General features: G+C 38.8%; 1 protein-coding gene across 2 annotated transcripts in view; it reads left to right on the top strand.

Annotated features, from left to right (window-relative positions):
* The first annotated feature begins 787 nt into the window (after nt 1-787).
* Trpc5 (transient receptor potential cation channel subfamily C member 5) overlaps nt 788-22,872 on the top strand; it is a 332,438-nt gene continuing 310,353 nt past the window's right edge. For both annotated transcript variants that reach the window (XM_045140960.1, XM_045140959.1), the window contains exon 1: nt 788-1,807. The gene's annotated coding sequence lies outside the window, so the exon portion shown is untranslated. The remainder of the gene's footprint in view (nt 1,808-22,872) is intronic.

The following is a 22,872-nucleotide window of genomic DNA, read 5'->3' as shown; positions in this document are numbered from 1 at the left end:
ACGGACCAAACTAAGCAACTTAGCCCCTTTTCCTTCAATCAGACTATGACACCCAGCTTAGCTCTACACTAGATCTTTGGTGGCCGACCCATGGGGTGAGAGGGGCATCAATGGGAGTACTGGGTTTCGCTCCGGGTCTGCTGCGTGGACTGGGCTAAACTGGACCTGGTAGGGAAAGAAGGCAGCTCTAGGCGACCCCGTGTCAGCCACTGACAACTCCCAGCCCCCTGTTACCCTGTCCCACTGGCCTCACACCAGCACTCCAGCCAGATCAACTCTCCTTCCTCCAGGATGACCCGCGGCGGCTGACTTAGTCCAGGCACAACAATCCCAGAGCTCGAGTTGAGGATGGGTGGGAAGTGGTCACTGCCAAAATCAGGGGACCCTTAGGCCAAAGGGTAAAGGGAAATTCTGCAAGCTAAGCGCCCCGGAGGGGCTTCCGTTCCTTCAACCCGCACCCGCGCTCAGCCTCCCTCTGCCCCTCCGGTAGCTGCCACCACCCAGGGGAGGGGGAGGCCTGGAGAAGAAAACGAACGAAACAGAAAATTCCGTACCGAGGGGGGAAGAGATGAGACGGTGGGACGGGGCAGCGGGGGCTGACTTGGGGCTGCGGCTGCGGCTGCGGCTTCCTTCCACCCCTGGCCGCCGAGCTCGAGAAAGCAGGAGCTGCTGCCCCTGCAGGCTGCCCCGTCCTCCCTCTTTCCCTCCCCCTTTCCCGCCTCCCCCGCCCCGCCCGCCCCTGCCGTGAGCCCGGAGAGCGAGGAAGGCTTCGGCCGGGCTGGGGGAGGTGAGAGGTGCTTTCTCCAACCACTGCTCACCCACTGCCTCTCCCCCAATCTCTCTCTTTCTCTTCCTCTCTCTCTCTCTCTCTCTCTCTCTCTCTCTCTCTCTCTCTCTCTCTCTCTCACACACACACACACACACACAGACACACACACACACACCACACACCACACACACACACACCACAACCGAGACGGGTTCTTCGCAGCTCTGTCACCCCCAAAGGGAGGGAGAAAGAGACAAGCAGCAGAGGAAAGCCTGGAGCAGAAGGGAAAAGAAGAAGAACCCAGGGTTGGACATTTTTGGTCTAGGGGTGGGGAGGAGAAGGGGAGCGCGCCTCCTGGATTTTCCCCTCCCCACCCCTCTTTGCTTTTCTCTTCCCTTAGCTGTATAGCATTTTCCAGAGAGCAGCACCAGAAGGGGGACAGAAACCTTTAGTGTAGAAAAGGGATTTGGAAGGGTGGCCAGGGTTCCCGCCAGCCTCGACCTAGCAGCTGGAGCTTGAGGGTGTGTGTAAGAGTGTGAATGCTGTTCCCTCCCCGTTCTCGTTTTTACACCACCGGGTCAGCTATCCCTGTGAATTTCCCGGTGTCCGTTTCGTCCCTTGCTCTTAGTGTGTGTGGCTGGCTTCGTGAAGGGAGTGCATGTACTTGAAAGGGCTCAGGTTGGGTCAGGGAGCCGGGAGATAAGAGTAAGAGCAGGGCAGGGGCACGCTTAGAGCAAAGAGTTGGGGCACGGGCAAAGGCGGAAGGTGAGGAGGTCCAATCAGTCACAAGGAAGTTTGGAAATCACTGAAGAGCAAAGACAGAGCCCTGGTAGGAGCCAGTCCTTGCACCCCTTTCTGCACCTTCCCCCTTTCCTCTGTGCTCCACTGCTCATCCACTAGACAGCTTTCAGGCCCTGGACTGTCCCAGGCGGTTGCTGTTTGCGCACCGCGGACCAGTAAGGCTGGACCACGCGCCCAGGACCACAAACGCCAGAAAACATAAATCTGAAAAAAAAAACACACAAAACTCGGACGTGGGTAAGTCGACAAGCGGCCGGTGCCATCTGATTTGTTGCTGAGGGGCCACGAAGTGCGGGTGGAATGAAGGTGTTAGTCTGTTGTAAAGTGGGGAGGCGCTGGCTGCCTGGTTGGCTGTGGACTAGGGTGGTGGGGAGCAGAGGGAAGCCAGCAACAGATTGCTTTGGGACACCTGGGAGAACGATGTACTGGAGGAGGAAGGTTTAGAGAAATTAGGACAAGATACTGTTGGCAACAGCCAAATGCATCGTTTTTATTTTCTCCCCCACCCCACTGGTGATGTTCTCATGAGCTTTGTATAACCCTGTCTGGACAGGGACTTACTGTGATTTCCTTTGATAGGTATTAAGCTCCCCAGGGAACTTGTCCCCAGGCCTCTTCAAAAATTGGGTCTGGGATGGGTGTGGATTCAGCATACTCACTTTTTCAACAACAGCCCACTTCAATTGCAGAGAGCCAGGGAGGCCTGGTCCACCAGGGCTCAGGTAGCAGAACCTTTATTTATCTTTCTGGTTTGTATTCTTGAAACATAGTAACTAGCCAGATTGGTTTGCCAGCCTTACTTAAAGGAACCTGGAAATACAAATTGAGGGCATCTTTCATATCCTTGCTCCAGAGTGGACACTTCCGTGAACCATATGAGTTGAATGGATCATGTCCCAAATATGCAGGATCTGAGCTCCATTCCCTGATCCTGGTCTTTCTATTTGGTCTCTGAAAATGAGATTGGGAGAAGGGCTTTAAAAATATTTTAATGAGACAATGGCTATTTGTCCATTGCCAACCAGGGTTGTTTGGGCCACAGTCATGCACCTGGTGATACCCAAGTGTTTAGCAAGGTAATCACTCCCTTATGAAAAGCCTGGAGCCAGGAAAGCAGCCTGGAAGACAGAATCCCTGAACTTTACCCGAGTTTATTGTATGAGTAGGAGAGACACAGACTAATCAATAATGCTCCACTTAGAGATTGTGCATATTTTTCCTGGCTTCAGTTGGGAAATAATTACTATGTGCACATGGCACCAGGACCCACTTGTCTATTGCCATATAGTTATCTTCATGGCATTTAACAGGAATGAAATGTTTATATATCAGCATTCATAATTGCCTAGAATTTGTTTCTTGGATTTTTGGTGTTCTGCATAGATATAGGATGTTTCATTTCCCCTAAACTCTTAAAAAGCTGAGACTTAATGATGTCAAATAGTGTCTTTTGCTCAGGCTCTGAAATTTTCTAAATTAATAGGGGTGGTAGTATGTTCACATATTATCAAGTTGGTTTCAATGCAAATGTTTAGCCTAGGATAAAGGAAACAATAAATGTCTGTGAGACTGAAGGAAGAACTGAATGTCACTTACAGTAGGTGTTTTGGTTTCAAGGAGGTGCTGTTTTCATAAACATATATATATATATATATATATATATATATATATATATATATATATATAGTTTTTCAAGGACTCCAGTTCACCCCATGTAATCTGATAATCTGTAGCAGAGGGACGGTTTGGATTTATTCTTACAGAACACTCAGGGTCTTCTGTTGAACTTTCTGTTTGTTACTATGGTATTGAGATACAATAAATTACCTCCTTTAAATTCAGCAACAGGGAGAAACAGATTCTGCATTAAGTGGAACTGTTTATGTTGCATCAGGCAATTTATTCTAATGTTCACTGCCTAGAGACAGAGCATAATAAGGATTATTCAAGTACAGTCTGAAAAGGTGCCCATTCTCGTACTTTTTTAAAGGAAATTGCTAGCCAGTATTTTTTTGAATAGGTTAAAATGGCAAAGGCAAGATTTCAGACAGGTAGAAAAGATCTGGGAGCCTCATGGTGGGGAAGAAATTAAAGTATCAATAGAGATGAAATGTAAGATGTATGTATTTGCTTTGTTCGTGATGATATGGGTATCTGGCTGCTGAAGTCGTCCTGACTCGTGGATATTCAGTGGACCAGAAGGTAGGCAAGTACAAATACTCAGGTCTTATATGGCCCTAGCTTCACTGACATTTTCCCTGGCTTTCATATATGGCTAAACAGAGCTTGGCCTCATCATATCTGCCATTTCTTACAGCTACAACATGAATAATGCTGTGATTATCATCCCTCTAGAGCTAACAAGACAAGGATGGCACACAGAACCACAGTGTGTACAGAACACTGGGCCAGGAAATTAGAGAAAGGAGAAACAACTATGTTTGGAACACATGGGGAGAAAACCATCCAGGTTTTTACTTTAGTTCAGAATAGAAGTGGTCCAGAAAATCACCTCAGATGGGAAGTCCCCTAAAATTGCATGAGATCTGACTTGGAAACACTGAGTAAACAGTGATTGAATTCTGTAGAAATAGGGAATTGGGAAGCTTGGAGTACATTTTCAGTGTTGTCATCTCATTTCACTTTTACATGTATTAAATTACAATCCACAAGCCATTCAGGTGTTTAATTATCAAATGAACATTTCACATGTATCATGCTACTTCCTGCCCACCTGCTTCCAAATATTCTAATCTGTCTTTTTCTCTGGATCCATCACTGAAGGAAAGGAACCAAAGCATTTCTGTCTGCTTTACTTCTGCAAAGATTTCTCTTCTCAGCTAAGTACACAGAGTCATTCAGATGCTTTCTGCTAGCTGGAAGGGAGAGAAAATAAATAAGACCCCACTCCACAAAGTGCCCCTTTCCACAAGATACCACGAACCTAATCCCATCCAGTCACTTTCAAGTTTGGTGGGGAAAGTATAGCCAAGTTTACAGCCTAGAGACAGAAATGATATCCCATTCTAGGCAGAAGTGGTAATAATTAAACCAAGATTAGGGCTATAGTGAAGTGAGCCCTCAGTTTTTGGAGTGCAGTTGCTGATAATTCAGAGCACCATCCTTTCTAAAATTGATGAAGCTTTTTATTCCATTGATGGGTCCCTCAATTACTTTGTCCACTGAGACTAGCAGACCCATCCTGCCAATAAGGCATGATTCCTGGATGACTCAGCTGTGTCTCATAAACAAACATGTACATCATCCTTAACTGAATGAGAACAGATGATCTTAAAAAATAATGAAAGTTGGTGGGGCTCAACAAAATTTCAGTTCACTGGGTCAAGGGATTTTGTAAGTGTTCAAGGTTTGGTGTTCTTTCACACATTGTAGACCTGGCCCTTGGATTCTAAAATCCAATGCAATTACCTAAGGCATTTTACCAAGCAAAATAAAAATGATGGTGACACAAAGGTAGGAGCTGTGTTAAGGCCTAATCCCTTCACTTCACCCATAGATAAATTAGGTCTTAGGAAGTAAAAATATTTTTCCTAAATCACAAAACTAGCTAGAGCCAAAACAGTCCCCAAACCTGTCTTTTATATTGACTTATTTTAATAAAGATCTCTGGAGATCCTTCCAAGAAAATTCCTGGAATTTCAATGAAAATTTGTGAAGATCACAACCCTCTATTTCTATCACATATTTAGATACATGTAAATATTATTGTCCTATCATGTTTGTTTGCTTTATGAAGGTCTCACTATGTAGAAAAGGCTGAATTTGAACTCTCAATCCTCCTTCCTCAGCATCCCTAGTTCTAAGATTACAGGTATATTTGCTATAACATCCAACTGTTTGCCATATCATTGCCAGCAGCCCTTCAAACACACACACACACATACACAACCACACACACACACACACTCCCCCCCACATGCACACACACACACATGCACACATGCATGCACGGATATATATGTATTCTTATCTTGTTAGTGAAGAAAACCTGGTATATGCTTACAACTCTCATATTCAGGTGGAAGTCAGAATTCAATGTGACTGCACATGTCTGTGTTTATGGTCTGACATGTACTACCAATAGGAAATTATTTGGAAATCTCTGTCTCTGCTTTCCCTAGTAGTTTTGGGAAATGGAAGGCAGAAAATAGTGACTGTGGCCTGTACCTGATACACTCAATCTCAGATTCATAGCCTTTAGTTACACTTACACACATACACATTTCTTAGAAAGTTGGAGCAATGGGAATAGAAAGGAGAGGGCAGATAATTTTTATCCTAAAGTAATAAAAGGAAAAATTGGAAGGAAGTTGTTATTGGTCTTCATTCTTTACCCTTATTGTTTATTTCCATGAATCCCACCAAAATTTCTTTGAGGATTTGAGGAAACCAGCCAATACAAATGTGCCCCCTATAGCTCAAGGTGCTCTACTGGCACAATAGTTTCATGTGCAGTACTAATATAGCAAACAATATCCATATATAGCATACCCTAGAATGGTATGAAGAATTTTCATATTATTGAAAGACATCAAAAAGTTAAGAATGAGAGAACCCTCAGAAGCGATCCATGAAGGCAAAGTCTTAGGCCCTTCCCAAGACTTTCAGAATCAGCATCTGTTTTGAATAGGTATCTCCAATGGTTCATTTTCATATGAAAATCTGAGGCACACTCTGTGAGATATTATCTCACACCCCAAAATAAAAGAATATGAGCATCATTTGAAATTAAACAGTTACCTACTTAGGGATATAGGAACAATTCATATGATTTGTCATCACTTCAAAAGTAAACTGTAAAATTTACATATTTTTTCATTTTCCTATTATCCAATGAAAAATACTTTATATGCAGGCAGAACAATAAAATTCACTTATCAATTATATTTACCAAACATGACCAAAGACCTGATTTCAGAACTTGGCCTTGACAACAAAGTGTTAGCTATGCAAACATGCACAGGGTGCTTTTCTTGTGAGTGTGATTCCTCATCTATAAAATGGGATTGATAATATTACCCACTTGTATTGGGTTGTTGATAAACAGTAAATAGAAGATATTGTCATAATCCATGTAATTTGAACAATAGTTTTAGATTTCTAGAAAACTGGACACTGAATATGATATCTTAGGACTACTAACACCTATTTCTAATTGATATGAACCACATTGAGCTTTGCATGGATGGAATGCTAAGAACAACATAGAATATTGAAAAACACTTGAACATAATGAACAAACCCAAACAAAACAATATTAAGAAAAATATATAGGTATAGGTGTCCCTGATGAAATTTACCTTATGAAACAAGACTGAATCCAGATGTGACCCTGTTCTGTGAAGCATCTCTCAAAATTACCAAATCAATAGTGAAGCTATTTTTTGTATTTTCATGCACGTTTATCATGGAAACACATGTATATACTGATCCATATCCACATAAGTATGAAATAATTCAAGGATTATATAGTATTACTGCATTTGCAGCTTGATAATCTAAAAATGGGAAAATGATGATTTTTACCTCAAAACATGGAAGATTTTAATAAAATAAGTGACATACGTAAACAAATATCAATATTTGATTTTATGTTATATATAATTATAACAGTATATACTCCTATATCTCCATTGGCCTGGCTTCTGTTACTCTGAGAGCCTTTTTCAGTGGAGTTATGGTATTCACTATGGGATCATGAAGACCTCAGTCAGTCCCTATGGGGTAGCAGGGGGACCATGCCTCAGGGTATTTCTACCCACTCTGTTGCTCTTGCAATCTTTCTGCAACCTCTTCAACCATGTTCTCTGAACTATCTGATTTAGTGCCATATACCTACCTACATACATACATATATGTATATGTATAGTATAAGCATATTTTAATCTGACCCAATGACTGTGTTAGATCCCACTAGCTAAGTGGGCAAAATATCATATATAAATATACAGCTAAGCTTCAATGACTCTTTTCTCCAAAAAGTAATAATTTATCATTAAGTGGACAATAATTTGCCTTACTGATACATTTTACAGCAGACAACTCAACAACAGTTAATGCCTGCACAATACTGAGTTACTCACCACTTTCCATGCAGTATCTCATTTAAACTCTCACAAAAATCCTGTGAAATAAGTACATTATTATATCTATTTAAAATTTGAAACAGGGGCTGGAGCTCAAAGGAACAAAGTAATTTCTTCATTTTATAGTCCAGTGGCTTAGATACCTACTATATCTATCAGTATTTGATGGATGAAAAATATATAGTGAATTCCACCTAATCCTAAACCCTATCTGTTCAGTTTTCTCACCTGTAAAAAATGATAAGTATATTTATCAATTCCAATAAAATCACTAAGAAGTTGATTTTGTAAAATCTTCTTGATTGTTATCTACAATCTTCACAGATTATAAGACACAGGAGCAGATATCACAATCTTTAAATGACAGTGTTTGGCATGTGTACATGATTTTCAGCTTCTACTGCAATTATTGTTGTCCAACATGTATTATTTTTTCAAGAGGATCAGATTAGTATGGCATCAGTATGCTTAGACAGTGTCCAAAGTTAATTTCTACAATGTATTTGAACGCTTAAGAAAAACAATATCATGTTTTATCATTGAACATTCTTGATTAATCATCTATTTCTGCTATTATTATGAGGTTTATTATTGTTATTATTATTATTATTATTCCCTTACTAACTAGTACCAAGTATTAACTTAAAACAATGCAAATTTTATAACGGATGAGAGAAAGAGTAAGGGAACCATAAAACAATGTTTGAAATACAGCATAATAACACGAAATTATTTGTGTGTTGATAAAAAATAAAATGTGTAAAAGAATTTTGAAATGCAGGCTTACTATTGTTATAGCTCAGTAAAATATATGTCTACCTTAGGGATCACTGTGCTAAAATCAAGGTATCATCAGGACTACACTCCCTTCTGAAGTTCTAGAGGAAAATTATTTCCTTTGTTTATTCAGCATATTGGTACAATTCATTTCCTTGACATTGTAGATCTGAAATCCAGAGGGCTTTGTTGTTCATCACTTGAAGTCTTTTCCTAGCTAGTAAAGGCCATCCACATTCCTTAGTGTACAGCCTCATACTTACAACATTAAAGCCAATAGGGGGTTTAGGGGGCATAGTTTCGTCTGTTAGTTATTTGCTACACAATGAGGATTTGCGTTCAGATCCCCAGCAACCATGTAAAAACTGGGATTGGTGGAGCATGCTTATAATATCAGAACAGGGAAGGCAGAGACAGGAGCATTCCAAAGACTGTCTCCCTAGCTAGTCTAGCTGAATCAGTGAGTTCAAGGCAGAGTGAGAGACCTTGTCTTAAAAAAGTAAGGTACGTGGGCTGAGGAGATTGGTCAATAGGTAAGAGCACTTACTGGACAAACATGGGGCCTGAGAGGGCCTAATTTGCCTTGAGTTTGATTCTGCAGCACCAAATAAACACAGGTGTGGCTGCACATGCCTATAACTCCAGTCCTTTTTGTAGCAAATATTGGAGAATTGCTGTGGCTTGAGAAAACAGCAGCCCTGAGTTCAGTGTGAGACTATATTTTAAAGGAAACAAAGAAATGAGTGAAAAGAGGAAGACACATATTGGTTTCCACAGGCCTATGCATGAACGTTCAGGAAAAGTGAACTGCAAACACATGTATATACACCACACATCACACATTATGCACACATGCATACACAAAAAGGTGACAAGGGATTACACATGACATACACATCTACCTCTGGTTTCCACATGCACACAAACCTGAGTACACATGCATAACCACACACATACAATTGTGCATACACACACAAAATCCAGACAGCAAGAGGAAGTTAAACATCTCTCACCCTTTGAATCTCTCACACCTCAACTTTACTTGCATCTCTCTCTATTTTCCTCTTCCGTTTTCTTTGTAATTTTCAATTGGATTTACAAATGACATTTGTATAAAGCTATGAGGTAAATGTGATGTTTTTATTCATATATGTATTGAGTAACGTTAAATTCAGGATGATTAGTATATCTGCAACCTTAAACTGCTGTTATATTCCCATGGTAAGTATATTCAAATTCATATTTTCTAGTTTGAGATGCATAATGCTTTACTGCTTCATTGGGACATTCCCCACCCCCAGAAAATCCAGGAGGAGATCTCTATTTTAAAGTCACTAATTGGAAACTTAATGCATAAAAAAATCCTCCTGCCATGCAACATAACACATTCACAGATAGTGGAGATAAGGAAAATGCCATCTTTAAGGGACCATATACTGCCTACCACAATCTTCTATGTGCTGAGTGCTGTCAAATGATCTTTACTATAGCCTACTTGGCAGATATTATTCCCATTTAACAGATGAAGAAGGAGAACCAGGCAAGTTATATAATATGCCTACTTTTTCACAGTTATTAAATAATGCAGGCATATTGGAAACACAGGTCTCTGCTTCTAAATCATATAGTTCCCCAAGTAATCTACATTATACTATCTTTGCATTGTCAAAAAGCTCTTTGACTGTTATATTTGTTTCATTCATTAGCTGGGTTTGCAGTAATCTGCCTATAATGCATAGTCTTATTTTCCATGGTTTTATATACCCATGATCCACTGAAGTCTAAGTTATAAGTAGAAAATTTTCATAAATTAATAATTCATAATTTTTAATATTGTGCCATTCTGAGGTTTCTGATGAAATTCTTTATTGTCCTGATTCATCCAATTAAGAACTTGAATCAGCCTTCTGTTCAGAATATCCACACTTTTTACATTATCCATCAGTGACTTAGTGGCCATATCACTTACTAGATGGAATTTCATGGTACCCTAGGGCTTGTGTTCAAGTAAAGCTTGAATATTGGCCTAAAACTACCACCCAGTCTCTACTGACATTCACTACACTTCATTTTATCTCATAAGCACTATATTATCTCACAACATTATGAAAAGAAAGGTGAGTAGAATACAAGATATTTTGAGAGAAAGACGATATACACATAATAACATAGATAATAGTATAGTTATTCTAGTTTATTATCAATTGTTGGTGTTAATATTCTACTATACCCACTTTACATATTCAGACTTTATCATAGATGTGTGTGTATAGGAAAAATATAGTGTATATAGGGATTGCACTATTGACAGTTTCAGGGATCTACCAGAGATCTTGGTATGTATTGTCTGTGGATAAAGATATGTATTAGTGGGCTGGAGAGATGGCTTAGTGGTTAAGCGCTTGCCTGTGAAGCCTAAGGACCCCGGTTCGAGGCTCGGTTCCCCAGGTCCCACGTTAGCCAGATGCACAAGGGGGCGCACGCGTCTGGAGTTCGTTTGCAGAGGCTGGAAGCCCTGGCGCGCCCATTCTCTCTCTCTCCCTCTATCTGTCTTTCTCTCTGTGTCTGTCACTCTCAAATAAATAAAAATTAAAATTAAAAAAAGATATGTATCAGTTACTTTTCTCATTGTTATAACCAAATACTTAACGAGAAGAAGCTGATGAGAAGAAATGTCTATTTTGGCTCATGGTTTTAAGGGGATATAGTCCTTCACAGTGGGAAAGGCATTGAGGCTCTATGGCAACAGGAGTGTGCAGTACCTGATTATATTATATTGACAGTCAGGACGTAAAAAGAAATGAATGTTGGTGCTCACTAGGGTTTCTCCATTTTACCTTTTATTCAGTCTAGGCTCCTAGTTCATATGATGGTCTTATCCATGTTTAGGGGAGATCCTCAATTAACTATCTCTGGAAATGTTCTCAAAGACACACCCAGAGATGTGTCTTCCAGGCAGTCAACTTGACAATAAAAATTAACCCTCAGTAGGAGGACTACTAAGTTACATTTTGTTTTCTTTTCTCTCCCTTTGTTTTACTGTGCTTGGAATGGAACCTGACGCATGGTGAATGGTAGAAAAATCCTTTGCTACTGGGCTATACCTTTACTCCTTTTTCATCCTCATTTACATTTTGTATATGTAATTAATATTCATGTTTTCAAAAATAATGTGTATTCAATGAAAACCCTTGTTATCACTCTGGTTTTCATCTGTGTGATTGTCACCAACATTGGTTTGTTTCCATCTAGAACTTCTGAAAGAAAATATAAACAACTATAAATAGATACAAATATCTATAAATATACATATATAACTTTATGTCATAAACAGCATCTCAAATCCATTTTATTCTTTTATAGTATTCCCAATATAATGAAATTTGGAAGAAGTAATTAAGGGATGGATCATTAAGACTATCACTTACCTGGGGAACTAGTAATTTTATCAAGTTTCTTAAATTCTTTGTGTAATGGTCCAAGATTATCACCTGACTCTTACATAATCCTGATGTATCAATATTATTATGCATCCCATAAATTTTATCTGACTATTACAGTGTCCTGGAATTCAAGAAATCACAAATGGGGCTGGAAATAAGGGAACAGAATAAAAAGGAAGAAGAGAAGTATGAGGATAAAAATAAGAGAAAGGAAAGGAGGGGAAAGGAGGAGGCAAGCAGAAAGTTCACAGTGCACAGTATATAGAAAACACTGATAAGAAGTCACTCAATGTAGTTTGGATGGCTCATATAATAATGACTATGATGATTTGAATACAAATACATGCCTCCCATAGCCTCAGGTATGTTTTATTAAGATTTAATTTCTTACTTGAGTGTCTAGCAGGCAGAACCCTGCTGGAGGGCATTGAAGGCAGATCTTGAGTCCAGATTACTAGTTTGTGTCAAGATAAGGCTTAAGGTCTGGCTGTTTATGCTTGCTGTGGTTTTTTTTTTGTTGTTGTTATTGTTGTTGTTTGTTTGTTTTTTCTCTCTTGGCTATGGATATATAGGAGGGGAGGGAGCCAGCTTCAAACGCCATGATAGAACTTCCTCTGGAATCTATAAGCCTGAAATAGACCCCTTCTTCCCATAAGCTGCTTCTGGTTGTGTGTTTGTCCCAGGAACATAAATGTAACTCTAAAAATAATCACATTTATTATAACTAAGCCAAATATTTTGTAAGTAATAATTAACAAAATGACACAGCTTTCTATTTATCTTGCAAAACCACATGGAATTCTTCCATAATTGAAAGAGTAAAACAGCCTATCATATACCTGGATAGCATCTTACATAGTGATAGCCATCAAAAGCAAGGTTAGAAAGTTTAGTTTAAACACAGACTTAAGTGATAATAGCATCAATAAACCAGAGCTAATTATATTCACCATCCCTATGGTGGAGTGTTTAGTTATAACTTCTTGTGGACATGTCATTAGAATGCAGTATACGCTTGCCTTCCACTAGCACAAAGCATTATCATGCTATACCATTTTTTTTATTTCTGTTCTTTAAATCAATGTTTTTCAAGCTATTTACAATGAAAGAATTGTGAAATGAGCTTAGTGGTCAATAACAATTATTTTAAATGAAGTAGAACAAAAAGAGAAAAATGTGAGTCCAATGTCATAGGAGTAAGCATTGTTTCATAGATCTAGTGAGATGTCTCAGTTAGTAAAGTGCTTTCCATATAAGCATGAGGACCTGTGTACATATCCTCACATAATGATCATGAGGACCTGTGTACATATCCTCACATAATGATCATGCATGGAAGCACACATTTACAATCTCAGCACTAGGGAGGCAGAGACAAGAGAGGCTTACTGGCAGCTAGTTTAGCTCAATCAGTGTGCTCCAGGTTCAGTGAGAGATCCCGTAAAAAAAATAAGACAAGAATAAGCAATATTTCACAAAAGCTATTTTTAAGAAATATATTGTATGAATGTGTGTGTTTAAGCACATGCACAAGTTTGAGTGATATATATATATATACATATATATATATATATATATATATATATATATATATCTGTCAGTTATTGTCAAAAAACCTTAATCAAGTGGAGCATGGTGGCTCACACCTTTAATCTCAGCACTTGGGAGGCAGAAGTAAGTGGATCTTCCTGTGAATTCAAGGCCAGTTTGGGACTATACAGTGAGTTCCAGGTCAGCCTGGGCTTGAGTGAGGCCTTACCTCAAAGAAAAAGCTTTATAAAATGCTTGGAAACACTAACCAGATGTTATAAGTATTTCAAAATCCTTATAAAGAAATAAATCCCTTCCTACATCTTAAAAACATGACCTTTCCAAAGCCGAGCATGGTGGCACACACCTTTAATCCCAGCACTTGGAAGGCAGAGGTAGGAAGATTGCCATGAGTTCAAGGCCACGCTGAGATACATAGTGAATTCTAGGTCAGCCTAGGCTAGAGTAAGCCCCTACCTCGAAAAACAAAGAACAAAAAAAAAATCATGACCTTTCTGAAGATGTTTTTCTAAGCACTAGGAAATGCCATGCTATTCCTTGGCATTATAGTCCCTATTCTCACAAATGTGGAAATGCCTAAAAAGCAGCAAACATGTGAAGAAAAAAGAATACCTTCAATGGAACTGGGCATAATTTCTCTCTTTGATGTATGACCATGTGGAAATTTTCTCCATCACAAGATTTGGACCTAAATGTCCAAGGTGTTATTTCCCTAACTGTTCCTGAACATGGCTGAAATTCTGTAGTTTACATAAGATTTCACTTCAGAGTGAACAGCAAGCATTTTGTGTTTCATTGTGCTGTCAGCTTCAGTGGTTGTCTACAGAAACTTTTCACAGATTAGAAGCATTTAATGCAATGTTGAACACCAAGCAATGAAGAAAGATTGGCAAGATAAAGATGGTAAGCCTAGGAAAAGATTAATGAAGTACTAATGGATAAGTAAACATTACCCTAAGATGTTGATGTTGCAAAACAGAACACTTTCACTTTAGTTATAAGCAGCTAAACCAGGGAGGATGAAATCATAAGGCTAGCAGAGAGAAAATAGAAGAGAAAGTATTAAGGAATAATTAAGCAATTCAATATTTCAAGTGGTAAATTGATTTCCTAATATAAATTAATTTAAACATGGTCATTCAGTGACGACTAATGCATAGTAAGACACTTTATAAAAAGAAAACCTTTTCCCTCTAGGAATTTACAACTTGGTCAGATTAAGGGAGTAACTTAGAATGAAGTCCTAGTATGGCTGGGTAGGGCCCTACGGTCTAAGCCTTTCTTAGAAATATATACAGGGGGAGGGGGTACTGGAGGGATGGCTTAGCAGTTAAAGCACTTGCCTGAAAAACCAAAGGACACAGGTTCAATTTCCCAGGACCCACAAAAGCCAGATGCACGCGGTGGTGCATGCATTTGGAGTTTATTCACAGTAGCTGAAGGCCTTGGTATATCCATTCTCTTTCCCCTCTATGTGCCTGCCTCTCTCTCTCTCTCTCTCTCTCTCTCTCTCTCTCTCTTTCTCTCTCTTTCTCTCTCTCTCTTTCTCTCTCTCTCTCTTTCTCTCTCTCTCTCTTTCTTTCTCTCTCTCTCTCTCTTTCTCTCTCTCTCTCTTTCTTTCTCTCTCTCTCTCTCTCTCTCTCTCTCAAATAAGTAAAATAAATTTAATATTTTTTAAGAAGAAATATGTGTAGGTATTACTTTTCAGCCCTTTGGCTAAGATCAAGTGTAGAAATATATGCAGGTATACTTTCAAAAGATATAGTTAGAAAGTTGGTTTGTGTTAAGATTTTAGAGCTTTATGTGTCAAAATGTGGTTGTATTTAATTTAATGGGTGAAAGGGAGATACAAAAGTATTTTAAAATATTTTTATTTATTCATTTGTAAGCAGAGAGAGATAGAGTGAAGAGAAAAAGACAGAGAGAATGGACATGCCAGGGCTTCTAGCTGCTGCAAAAGAACTCCAAATACATGCACCAACCACTTTGTATATCTGGGTTTACATGGGTACTGGGGAATTGAACCAGGGTCATTAGGCTTTGCAGATAAGTGTCTTAAGAGCTGAGCCATCTCTCCAGCCCACAAAAGTATTTTGAGATAAGAGCTAAAGCAATGATAGCATTACTTATGGGTGAGTATTATAGAAACAGTGTGCAGAAAATCTTGAGGGGAGGCAAGCATGCCAACTAGGCAGCAATTATATAAATCTAGACAAAATGATTTTGATTGTGGTTAAATAGGGAATATGGATCCAAATCCATGTAGCTAATCGTGGCTTTGCCACTCTGGGCCTTAATTTTCTCATCTATGTAAAAGGAATGCTAATATTATCTATGTTGTCAGACTACTATGAGGTTGGAGTGAGTTAGCATGTGTAAAACACTCAACCCATTATCTGACCATGTTACCTGTTAAAGGTGTTATTGTTACAGCAGTAAATATGCAAAGAATGGCATATAAAAGACACTGTGATCGAATAGTTGAGTGGTGGTTTAAATGTAATGAACATAGTCAAAGATAACTATAATTTTTATTCAAGTAACAAAGGAATAGTGCCACAGAATGTTTGAAGTCAATGAGACATCCTATTGAAAATAATCACCCAAAATTTTGAAAGATGATATTGGTACTCACTGGAAGTCAGGAAATGAGAAGAAATTTTTGGAAGTCATACACATCACTAAACATAATTTTATCTCTCAAAGCAGATGAAAGAAAATCTCCAAGAAATTAAATCAGAAATGAAAAGAAAGCAGATAATCTAGCATTAATAGCTCATGTTTATTGGAAGGAGAGGAGTCAGAGAAAGTATGATTTTTATAGATATTTCTATTGTTATTATCTTATTGTGTACATATGTAGATTTTTATGCATATGATATGTACATCATGTGTGAATGTGTGGGGCCTTGTCTTGGTATGAGATGGAGGTCAGAGAACAACTTCAGGTGCTTCTCCTCTGCTTCTGTCCTTCTGATACGGGGTCTCTTTTGCTCCTGCAAGTGTCTAGATTGTCCTGGATACAACTCCCATTGCAATAAACGCATTGGAATTACAGACATATTTACTGCTTTGTGCCTAGACTTACAATGGTATTGAAGGATATAGAACACAATTGGAAAGCTTCTACTAAACCATCCTCACATCTCCAAAATAAATTTTTTAAAGGGAAATTTGTGCAAGATGGTGTAGGGAGTTCATAAAAACATGTCATGCTGTGCATTTAAGTTACTTATAATCCATCTGATACAATGCAAATTACATATTTGTGATAGAATGCATTATCAAGTATGAAACATTTAATGATGACATTCAACTTGAAAATTTCAGTTTAAGATATAACTTATTTTACTAACTAGAGAAGTTGAGAAAACTTCATGGGTGTTTCAGAGCTTGAATGATTGATGACATTTGGAAGTGTATCAGGGGTATGTTTTACATGAGAGGAACTGTGTGATCAAATATGAGAAGTCAGAAACAGGCACATCAAGTTTAAAGAAGAGAGTGCATACTGATCTGACAAAAGGGAAGAAAAGAATATAAGAAAAAAGAAGGAAAAAAAAGAAAAAAGAAGGGAAATTTTTCAAATCAACCACAAAGGTAATCTCAAAAGTCCCAACTGAGGAAGACTGAAAATATTCAGTCTCATTTTAGCTGTAAAGCTGAGTATTGCATGTTTTACTTTCCTTATATGAAAACAGACTTCCAGGCTTCTTAGTTAAGTGACTGAGTGAACAGCACAGCAAAGTTGTTAACAGGAAAGATGAATTATTGATGGGAAAAAAATTAAGTCAGGGTGAAGATCTACGAGGGTAAGAGAGAGATGGTGAATCAGATTTGGGACAAATTGAGGTCTAGATGCCAATGATGCATCCATGTACAGATGTAAAACAAACAATTAAATGGGAGAGCTTAAACTCACAGAAGGCTAAGCTGTACATACAGATGAGGGAGTAATCATCCCTTAAAATAGAACAATAATAATAACAATAATAAAGTGTTCATTAAGTCAATACTATCTTAAAGGCATGGTTCATAAATAAATAAAATAAAATATTAAATGTGTGGTTCTAAGAGTTTTCAAGACAGTAAATCATTTAAAGTTCATAACACTTTTCTTTTGGTTTTTTGAGGGAGGGTTTCACTGCAGCTCAGGCTGACCTGGAATTCACCATGTGATCTCAGACTGGCCTTGAACTCATGTCGATCCTCCTACCTCTGCTTCCTAAGTGCTGGGATTAAAGGTGTGCACCACCACGCCCAGCTTCAAAACACTTTTATGAGTGAAATATTATTTTTATTATAAATGAATAAATTAATAAATACTTTGTGTGCATGCGTATGTACATGCATGTCACAATGCATGTGTCGAGGTCAGAGGGCAATTTTCTGCTCAGTTCCTGATTTCCACATCCTTTGAGGCATAATCTCTCACTGTTCACCATTCCCTTCACAAGCTTCTGATTTCTAAATGAACTAGGATTACAGAGGCCTGCTACAACTTCTGGCTTTTATTTTATTTTATTTGTTTATTCTGAAGCAGGGTCTCACTTGAGTGCAGGCTTACCTAGAACTCACCCTATAGCCTCAGGCTAGTCTTGAATGATCTACAAGCTTTAAGTTCCCAAATGTTGGAATCAAAGGTACACATACACTTGGCTCTTCTGGCTGTATATGAGGTCTGTGGATCCAAACTAAGATACTCAGGGTTACTCAGCAAGTGTGTTATCCACTAGGCAATCTTCCCACCTCCCAAAATATTTTAAATGAATTTATTTATTTATTTACTTATTTATTTGGAATCAGAGTTTCACTATGTAACCCTGGCTGGCCTTAAACTTCTTATCCTCTTGCATCCACTTTCTAAGTGCTGGGATTACAGGCATGTCTTATATGAATTTAATTGTGGTGTGTGTGTGTGTGTGTGTGTGTGTGTGTGTGTGTGTACACAGTGTGTGTTCACATGTGCATGCAGATACAGAGGTTAATGTTGGGTGTGTTCTTCAATCACTCTACATTATTTATTGAGGCTAGGTCTCTTACTGAACCAAGAGCTCAATGATTCAGCTTGCCCAGCTTGTCCAGCTAGCCAACATGCTCTATGAATCCCATGTCTTCTCATCCAAGCACTTGGATTACAGGTGGGTCCCCCTGCCCAGTATTTAATTCACATGGGTACTGGCCACCTGAAGTCAGATCCTCATGTTTGCACATGCTGAATGTGCCATCTCCCCAGGCCTCCAAATGCTATTTTTCATCCTTACATAGCAAAAGACTGAAAGAAACTGAGGCTCAAAGAAATCATGGACCCAAAGTCACAAATATGGAGCCAAATTTCAAAGGCATGCACAACTCCCAAGCCTGTGTTCTCAGTGACTACATTGACAGTAGGTGTTAGGCATGAAAACAGAATCACTCTAGCAGAAAAAAATAAAAAGAAAAATAGGTCAAGTTCTCATCCTTAGACATATCAACATTTGATAGGCAGGTGGGAGAAAAGAAGTATTAGGAACAGAAAAATAATCATAGAAATAGAACGAAAACTACAAGTGAGTGGGGGCTTCAAAATCCTGATAAGGCAATGCCTCCCCCAAAGAGATATATCATCAACATTTATTTTTATCAGTGCTTTAGCTACTGGATTTGACAGATGTAGTGAACTATATAGTGGTCAAAGCAGAGGCCAGAAACCACAAACAATGGGTAAAATTAAACCCACAACTATTTTTATACAGCTTAGAAGATAAAATGGTCTTTACATTTTTAAGTGCCTGAAAAAATATAAACAAGCATATATTTCATTATGTGAAAAATATGTGAAATTTAAATTTCAGTGTCCGAAAATAAAGTTTTATTGGAACAGAATCACTCTCATTTATTTATGTATTGTAAATGGCAGTTTTCCTACTACTATGGCAGAGCTGAGCAACCAAGAGCATATGGTACACAAAATATAAAAATTTTCTTTAGCCAGCCTTTCACAGTCCATGTTTACCAGTCCCCACATCAGAATATAAACGTGAAAATAGCACTACCTCTTCTTAAGTCTTAATTCTACCAATCACATATGTATGTGACCTAAAATATGCAACTCAAAAGCTCTTAGAATATCCATCTCTACCATACAGATTAAAATGACACTTATCTAGCATGATTCTTATGAATATAAAATAATAACAGTTTGTATAAATTGCTGCACATAATACCTGGTACATAGTAAATAAATGCTAGCTGCTGCTAGTTCTGTGACATAGTAAAAATAGGTGATGATGACAAATGAATGCCAAATTGCAGTGGTTGGCAAAAGGAATTGAAGATGAGTCCTACACAAATAACTACCCTTCTGAAAAAATTTCACAGTAAATTTGATTTGATGGAGAAAGAGTAGCTCCAAGGAGGGAAAAATTTTTTTTATTTTTTTAAATATTTATTTATTTATTTATTTAACAAAGAAAGAGAGAGAATGAGAATTAATGTGCCAGGGCCTCCAGCCACTGCAAACAAACTCTAGACGTGTGCCCCCTTGTGTATCTGGCTAACGTGGGTCCTGGAGAATTGAACCAGGATCCTTTAGCTTTGCATGGGAATGCCTTAACCACTTCAGCCCCAAGAATTATTATTTTTAATGAAGAGATTCAAACACTCTTAAGGGCTAGGAATGCAGAAATGAGTAAGGATTGGGCATCTGGGAAGAAATAAAATGGGATAATAGCCTGAGGTGATAAGAAAAAGATCATGAGCAGCAGTTGGAAAGTTAGCCTTAGAAAGGTGTAAGAACAGTTCTTCCTTGAAAAACAGAATAAAGTTTGTTGCATGCAAATGTGAAATTTGACATGAACTGGAAGAAGTTCATGCTCCAAAGTCTCTTCCTTTTGCAAGTTCAGAAACAAGCTTTTCTGTATTAAGCAGGAATGGGGGGAAGTTGATGGTGGCACACTCATGATGGAACTCTCACAAGGAAACTGATGCAAGAGATGCCAAAGAGGGATGTGTATAGAATGCCCCCAAGGGCTTGGTGAAGCTTGAGAAACAAGAAACTGGTAGCATCAATCTGCACAACCACATGAATCTTTAGAAGTCCTGAAAAACCTGAAAGAAATTCATGAAAAGCTGTGCTGAGTTGAGTCTGGGCTTGGTAAATGTGTTGGAAGACATGGGAAATGTTTTGTCACTGGTAACAACCATTTGATTCTATACCATTTTGTCCTTGCAACTTCTGCTTCTGGAGCCATGGTCTTGTCAACAGGATCTACAGCTAGCTAGTCTTTGTCCTGTTTTGTGTTACATCTAGTTTTCACAAGGTCAGCCTTCCCAGACATTTCAGAGTTTCTTTCATTGAACCCTCACTGCAACAGAAGAGAGACAAACAATACATTGGGAAGCTTTGGGGAGGAGCATAAGTTGTAACTTTTATTGAGAATGACTGATACTGCCAAAGGAAGGAAACTAGTGCTGGAGATGGTTTGAGTACCTTTCAGGACACCATGAACCCAAGAGTAAAATTCCTTTTAATTTGTGAGATGCAGGACTAGAGTTTAATGGTGTTCAGCATAGATCCAAATAAAATGCTACAATAGCTGGTGCATTAGATTTGGCTCCCTTGAGACTCCAGGGGTAAAGTCAAAGGGCTAACATGCCAAAATTTGTCTGAGGAATCTAAAGTAAGTATATATGTGGGGGAAGGATGTATTGTCTGATGTGTCCATAGACTCAGGGAATGACAAGAAAGAAATAGAACAGCATTCCCACAGAGGTGCCTACTGAAGCTCCTGAAGGCTTGCACATCAGCAGACACTTAACCATGCAGTGGCTGAAGACTCCATATGCACTGATTCTAGAGTGCTCAAGTCTCATGCTGAGTAAAGTGGGTTTCTAGTAGATATTGTCCTATCTTACGCTGTCCTTCCAAGCCTATGACCCAGACAAGTATGTCGTGAATCTGGAGGCTTCTAGGCCCAGATCAATGGACAAGATCAATTTGGATTCAGATAGAGCTTCACATTACCAAAGCACCTCCCCATCTAGCATTTTAAGCATAGACTATTACAATATCAAGAGTACTGCTCCTAATAGTCAAGAGTACTAAACTAGATCCTAGCTTTACTGCTTACCAGAAGTATGACCCTAAGCAAAACATTAAGTATCTCTTGAGCCTTGGTTCCTATCATTTGTTTTGGTAGAATTGTTAGAAGGATTGAATAATAGTAGTTAGCATCCAGCCTGGCTCATGATTAATATGTACTAACTGCCATCATCATCATCAACAATAGCATCCACCTTTAACATAAAACAGTTTTAAAGCAGGATTTCTTACTGTCTCCTTGCCAAGGTAAGGCCTTGGAGAATTGTATAACTTGCTTGAGCATATTTCCTTGTCTTTACTTGAAAGCTCTGAATATTTGTGTATATGCAAATAAGGGGAGGTGAGAAAGGGAATAGACTATGAACCTGGGTAGACCATGAGAGTGGAAGAGATGTGGAGAAAGGCAGAGAGACAAAAGATCACAATTGACATGAAAGTAGAAGAGAGCTTATAAGGCAAAGGTTATAAGAAGGAGGGATGAAAGGAAAGGAAAAGAATGTGTGAAAACTGAAAAAAATAAAATTTAATTTTAAAAGATAATGTGAACAGTAAACAATGCTATTCAAAACTTTTCATTCCTTTGCCTTTTCAGAGAGTTTGTACCTTCTCAAAGATAGAGAAACGATCAAAGATAACGGGTCTAAGAAGCAAATGGTATTCCTGGGATGAGAACCCGAGTCCCAACCTGATTTTCTTCTCAATTAGATTCTCCAAGAGAAGTCTAGTACTTCACTCAAACTAGAGAGTCCCATTTGGTCCCTTCAGTGGGAGCTTTGCTTACAGGTATGCTTCTCTGATTGTCATCAGGCACAAAGGTAACATCATTGACAATGTCCCCTGCATGCTGACTTCAGAGGACAGAACCTAACACCCTTGTCCTGCCTCTGTAGCAAATGAACAGGATTTGAAAATAGTGTCAGCTGGTTTTACATTCAGAAGTCTTTATTCTCCCTTGTATCACTGGCATTAGTGTCTGAATACTCATAACTCCAGTTTTGTTCCTTTAGGCTTCAACCCTTGCTCTAAAGGTGAGCTCCTTAGGACATGCAAATGGATCAGTCATCAGCACACCAGTTTGAATCAGATCAATCAGTTCTTTTCTCCCTAGAAGGAGGAAGGGAAATTTCAGGTATAGGAAACTTCTCAGGCCTCCAGGATAGCTAAAGGGAACTAGAAAAAGCAGTGACAACATTCTAAACAGATAAGGGCACATAGTGTGGATGCTGTTAAAGCTGCTCGTGTCTACTCTTTCTGGAGATGAATGACAAAAGGGCAAAAGAATCACCCCTACAATTGTGAAAAGACCACAGGCTAGGAATGGAAAGGTCAGAGTCATTTCTA

The sequence above is a fragment of the Jaculus jaculus genome, chromosome X (genome assembly GCF_020740685.1).
Source record: "Jaculus jaculus isolate mJacJac1 chromosome X, mJacJac1.mat.Y.cur, whole genome shotgun sequence".
In the NCBI taxonomy this organism is placed as follows: domain Eukaryota; kingdom Metazoa; phylum Chordata; class Mammalia; order Rodentia; family Dipodidae; genus Jaculus; species Jaculus jaculus.
Note: the sequence above shows the minus strand (reverse complement) of the source record. Positions and strands in the feature narration are given on the sequence as shown.